The sequence below is a fragment of the Pezoporus wallicus genome, unplaced genomic scaffold (assembly GCF_028554395.1).
Source record: "Pezoporus wallicus isolate ANWC-B61680 ecotype Strahan unplaced genomic scaffold, APGP_CSIRO_Pwel_v1 contig_8166, whole genome shotgun sequence".
NCBI classification, from domain to species: Eukaryota; Metazoa; Chordata; class Aves; order Psittaciformes; family Psittacidae; genus Pezoporus; species Pezoporus wallicus.
This window is the reverse complement of record NW_026638114.1, coordinates 38724-43942: the sequence shown is the minus strand read 5'-3', so window position 1 is coordinate 43942 and position 5219 is coordinate 38724. Positions and strand designations below refer to the sequence as shown.

General features: G+C 48.8%; 1 long non-coding RNA gene across 1 annotated transcript; it reads right to left on the bottom strand.

The window, feature by feature from the left end:
* Positions 1-782: 782 nt before the first annotated feature.
* LOC130599168 (uncharacterized) lies at positions 783-3067 on the bottom strand. The gene is made up of 2 exons (XR_008972178.1): positions 2667-3067; positions 783-1290 (listed from the first exon to the last, which is right to left on the bottom strand). It is a non-coding gene; the product is annotated as an uncharacterized LOC130599168 (long non-coding RNA).
* Positions 3068-5219: the final 2152 nt, after the last annotated feature.

The window sequence follows — 5219 nt, the reverse complement described above, 5'->3', positions numbered from 1 at the left end:
TGTGCGCTTGCAGCCCAGAAAGCCAAGTGTATCCTGGGCTGCATTAAAAGGAGCGTGACCAGCAGGTCCAAGGAGGTCATCCTGCCCCTCTACTCTGCTCTTGTGAGACCTCACCTGGAGCATTGTGTGCAGTTCTGGTGTCCTCAACATAAAAAGGACATGGAACTGTTGGAACAAGTCCAGAGGAGGCCACGAGGATGATCAGGGGCTGGAACACCTCCTGTATGGAGACAGGCTGAGAAAGTTGGGGCTGTTCAGCCTGGAGAAGAGAAGGCTGCGTGGAGACCTCATAGCAGCCTTCCAGTATCTGAAGGGGCCAATAGGGATGCTGGAGAGGGACTCTTCATTAGGGACTGGAGTGACAGGACAAGGGGTAACGGGTTAAAACTGAAACAGGGGAAGTTTAGATTGGATCTAAGGAGGAAATTCTTTCCTGTGAGGGTGCTGAGGCACTGGAATGGGTTGCCCAGGGAGGTTGTGAATGCTCCATCCCTGGCAGTGTTCAAGGCCAGGTTGGACGAGGCCTTGGGTGAGATGGTTTAGTGTGAGGTGTCCCTGCCCACGGCAGGGGGGTTGGAACTGGATGTTCTTAAGGTCCTTTCCAACCATAACGATTCTATGATTCTATGATTCCCACTGCCTTTCACCCAGGTCAGCATCCTCCTCGCCTCCCTCCGGCAGGTTATTAAAATACATGACACTGGGTTGCTCCTTTCACAACTCTTTAAGCTCAGGCCTGAAGCAGGCAACACGAACTTTGAAACAAACCTTTAGGCATCGAAGCATTAAATAACACAACAGCATCATGAATGCAGGCAGAATTCATAACTTTGATACAGCTGAGATGTCCTAAACCTTCACTTTAGATTTCCACGCCTTGATGCCATAGGAGGCTGATGACTCTCCAAGGGCTTTGCTGCAGAAAACACTTGTATTGCTGCAGAACTGAACATGAATCCATAAACCAATACAGTTCAGCAGGAGCAAGGGACTGCACGGACACTGATTTCCATATAAAGTAGCTTATTATGGGCTAGTCAAATGTGTTCCCAACCAAAGCAGGCAAAAATGATATTACTTGTATTGATTTAAATGTAGAGATCAGTTGTAGCGAGGCAGCTTCCTCCTGTAGATGTGCTGGTGAGGACATGGGGAGCTCTGTGTAATGCTCTGCTCTCCCCACAGCACCTCTTGTGCTCCTCTCCCTGGCACACGATGCGTGGTACAGTTGGCAGAGGGTTGGAACTGGATGAGCTTCATGGTCCCTTCAATCCAAACCAGGCTGTGATCCTATGAAGAAGAGGAGGTCTACATTTAACAACTCGAGGTATCATAAAAAGCAGGAGGCTTTTATAACATCACACAGCATATAAATGACTTTGCTTCGGTATAAAACACCAAGTTGGGATTCTGTATTATATCTTTTGCTACAGAAAAAACACCCAGGATGTAGGCAGTGGCTATCCCAATGGTGGATGAGGAGATCCCAACCGGAATGGGTTTTCCTGGTTATTATAACAAAACTTCGGGATGAACAGCATGAGATGAAGATGCTCCATTCCCTGTGCTTGTTTTGAGCCTCTGTGCTGTGGTTAACAATACTTCTGTGGGGTTTCAGACAGAATTATGTGCATTAACATAACTATGCATATGCAGGTGCATTTGTATTAATTCAGTAGCCAGCCAGGAAAATTCCAGTCCTAAGAGGAATTCCCATTTAGGCAATGTTTTAGCTACGAATGACTTGAGGATACATCTCAGAACGGTGCCATCACCCGGCTTTGGCACCCACAGAGAAGGTATTTGCATGAAGCAGAGGATGGATCCATCAAAGGGGGGGACACGAGGAAGCCCTTTCCAGGACCAGAGTGGGAACAAATGGGTGCAGTTATTCTGGGGAGCAATTAACTGGGGTTCCTGTTGCAGGGACTCTTTTAGCCGTGAACGAGTGAAGAGATGAAAAACTGCCATGAGAATGAAAAGTGCTGGAAGCAGCAGAAACGCATGCGACTGGAAGGCTTGCAACTGGGGAGGAAAAAGGAGGAGGGGAATAAAACCCCTCTGCAGAATCTTCCCTCTCAGCGAAAAATGGAAGGAAAAAACCCAACAGGCTCTGCTTAAAGAAACCGTTCCCAGCGATTTCCTTTCCTCCCAAGTTCTAGCGGGCACGTTTTCCATCCAGCTGAATGAGGGAGCCTTTTTGCTGATGCAGAACACATCTCACCGGTTCGTTTTCAGTACAATGCACAGAGAATTAGGTGCACAATTCCTGGTAACAAGAATGGAGCCGGAGCCCGTCTCCTTCCTCCCTGCGCATCATGGGATAAATCACCCGGAGCGGAGGGCAGCGAATGCCAGTTATCAGTTATCAGGAGTCAGAGGGCTACAGTTAAAATCTATCCTAAACCAGAGGAAATCTTTCTCTGTTACAGCAATCCCTCCTATCTCCCATTTACAAGAGCGATGACCAGCCTCAATATACAGCAGTTGAATACAAATCAGGCTGACAGCTCTGTATGGTGTGAAACCATCGCAAATACATGCCTGAATGTTACTTTCCCAGGCAATAATGTCAACATCAGCACAATCACATGCCTTGCTTCCAGTATCATCTCAATCAGGGCATAATTCAACCCTTCACAGGCTTTTGTCAATATGGCACTGACCTTTTTAAGCACAACATGGGCTTCAGCGAGGCTTCACTGCCTTCGGTATCTGCCTGATCCACAGAGGTGATGAGCTCCTTCTGCGCTCATTGAGCTCACTGGGATTTGAGAGCGGGCACGCTCACAGAGCCGGGCCCTAAGCACTCAATTCAGCATCTCTGAAACAAGCATGACATTGATCCTTGACTTTGATGGACACATGGGGTAAGCCAGAGCAGCAGCAGAGCGAGAGCCAGTCACTTAGGGAGAGAAATGTGGGGTTTCTTGCAGTAGAAAGGCAGAAAATACCTCATTGAGACAACAAGAAACCTGGAGAGGGGCTTCGGACAAGGGCTGTAGGGCCAGAACAAGGGGAATGGCTTTAACCTACCCCAGGGGAGACTGAGATGAGCTCTTAGGCAGAAGCTCTTCCCTGTGAGGGTGCTGAGGCGCTGGCACAGGGTGCCCAGAGAAGCTGTGGCTGCCCCATCCCTGGCAGTGCTCAAGGCCAGGTTGGACACAGGGGCTTGGAGCAAGCTGCTCTAGTGGAAGGGGTCCCTGCCCGTGGCAGGGGTTGGAGCTGGAGGAGCTTTAAGCTCCCTTCCAACCCAAATCCATCTGGGATTCTATGACCGCTTTTAATTCAAGCTGATGGTGCTGAGTTAGATGCAACTGGACTTTGTGATCATCATCTCTTATGAAGGCAAGGTTATGGTATTTAAGTTCTATAACTCCAGTTTCCAGATTTGAATGACAAGAGAGAGAATCATCCAGGAAATAACCATACCAAAGTAGCTCCTGAATTATACCCTACAATAACAAGAGGAGACTGCTCTTGCTGTGGAGGACACACAGCATCGGTCCATTCTTTCCCTATAAAACCAAAACACACTCACCAAGGAAGAGACAGATAAAATGCAGCAGTGTCTGTATTGCTAAACCAGCTGTATTTCGGGCTCTCACACCAAAAGCTGCTCCTGTGGCACGTCCACGTGTTCACACAACCAGAGCACCCTCAGACTGTGCCAGCTCCACACTGTGTTTCGCTTGCAGCTCTGACAGGGAATCATTTCCAGAGCAAGCCGAAGAGTGGCCCTGCCTGGCGATCCTGTCTCTGAGCTTCTTGGTGCATCTATAAATAGCAGATCATCAATTCACCTCCTCTGAGCTCCTCGCATGCTCCACTTCACCGCCTGCCTCTTGGCTGAGGCCGTCACCGTGACTCAGATCTCCCCTATCAGCTTCCCCGTGCAGGGAGATTCCCCCTGCATCCCATGGCAGCGTGAAGCCGTTTTGTTACTGAGGTTCCCACCACCACAAGTGATCCACTGCTGAAGAACCTGACAGTTGAAGCAATGTCACTAGAGTTTAAGGTCTCAGAGCTCACTTCCCAGACAGGGTCTGTGTCATTTTACACCACCACCGAGTGAAAGCCAAGTGTCAAAATCCCAGATGGACGTCACACACAAACCCAATGCCAAACACAAAGCTATCACCGTGTAAGACTGCAACGTTCCACTGATCCCCGTGCACAATTCCCTACAATCTAAGCTGCCGCACATCAGTCTCTTTCCATGGCATCCAACCCCCCTGCTCAACAATAAGACACTCTAAAGCAGAATGCTCTGCTATCCTTTGCTTAAGAAACACACTTAAGAAAGATGCTTCTCCTTGTAACAGACTATTAGTTTTCAGGCTGTATTATACTTGCTGCAGTGAGTGTATCTTCAGCACCAACCTCATCGAGTTTTCCAACGCCTGTAGTGGTATTACTCATGTATCCATCAAAGCCCTGGCTTGTTTGCACTAGGAATCTCCAGATAACCTGCTTACTCAGTGACACAGAGGTAGCTGTCAGGCCCTAATATTTCATTTCCTGGATAAATGTTTCATAGGCTCCACACTCTGAATGTGAGAAGAGGAAAAGGTTCTTTTGATCATGGGTTTGAAATACCTCCTCCGTCCTTTAAAAGTGACTGTAGCCCAGCAGGAGGAAGACAGTTAAGTTGGATAAAGTGATGGAAAGAGATTTAATGACATTTTGTATTCTTTAAAGTGATTAAACCCACAGAGCCTCGCTCTTGTCCTGCATACACCTGACCTCTGCAGGCTTGGAGGTGACCCCAGACTGGTTTGGGTTGGAAGGGAGCTTAAAGCTCCTCCAGCTCCAACCAACCCCTGCCACGGGCAGGGACCCCTTCCACTAGAGCAGCTTGCTCCAAGCCCCTGTGTCCAACCTGGCCTTGAGCACTGCCAGGGATGGGGCAGCCACAGCTTCTCTGGGCACCCTGTGCCAGCGCCTCAGCACCCTCACAGGGAGGAACATGCATCAGCAGAACTATAGAGCTGCTGTGAGATAAAGGCAGGTTCCGTGTTGACCCTTGGTAAGCAAACATGGTTTGCAGGCAAGACCACCACCAAGCAGTGATTTAACTTGCAGTGCTTTAGAATGACTTGAAGAATCCTATGAGAAACACAGAACTGCAGAAAAAGAGGTGGAGGTCTATGACCACTGCGTTGTGTGACCTGGCTTTGGAGCTGAAATGCACACACCGAGGACAATCTGGCTTCTCA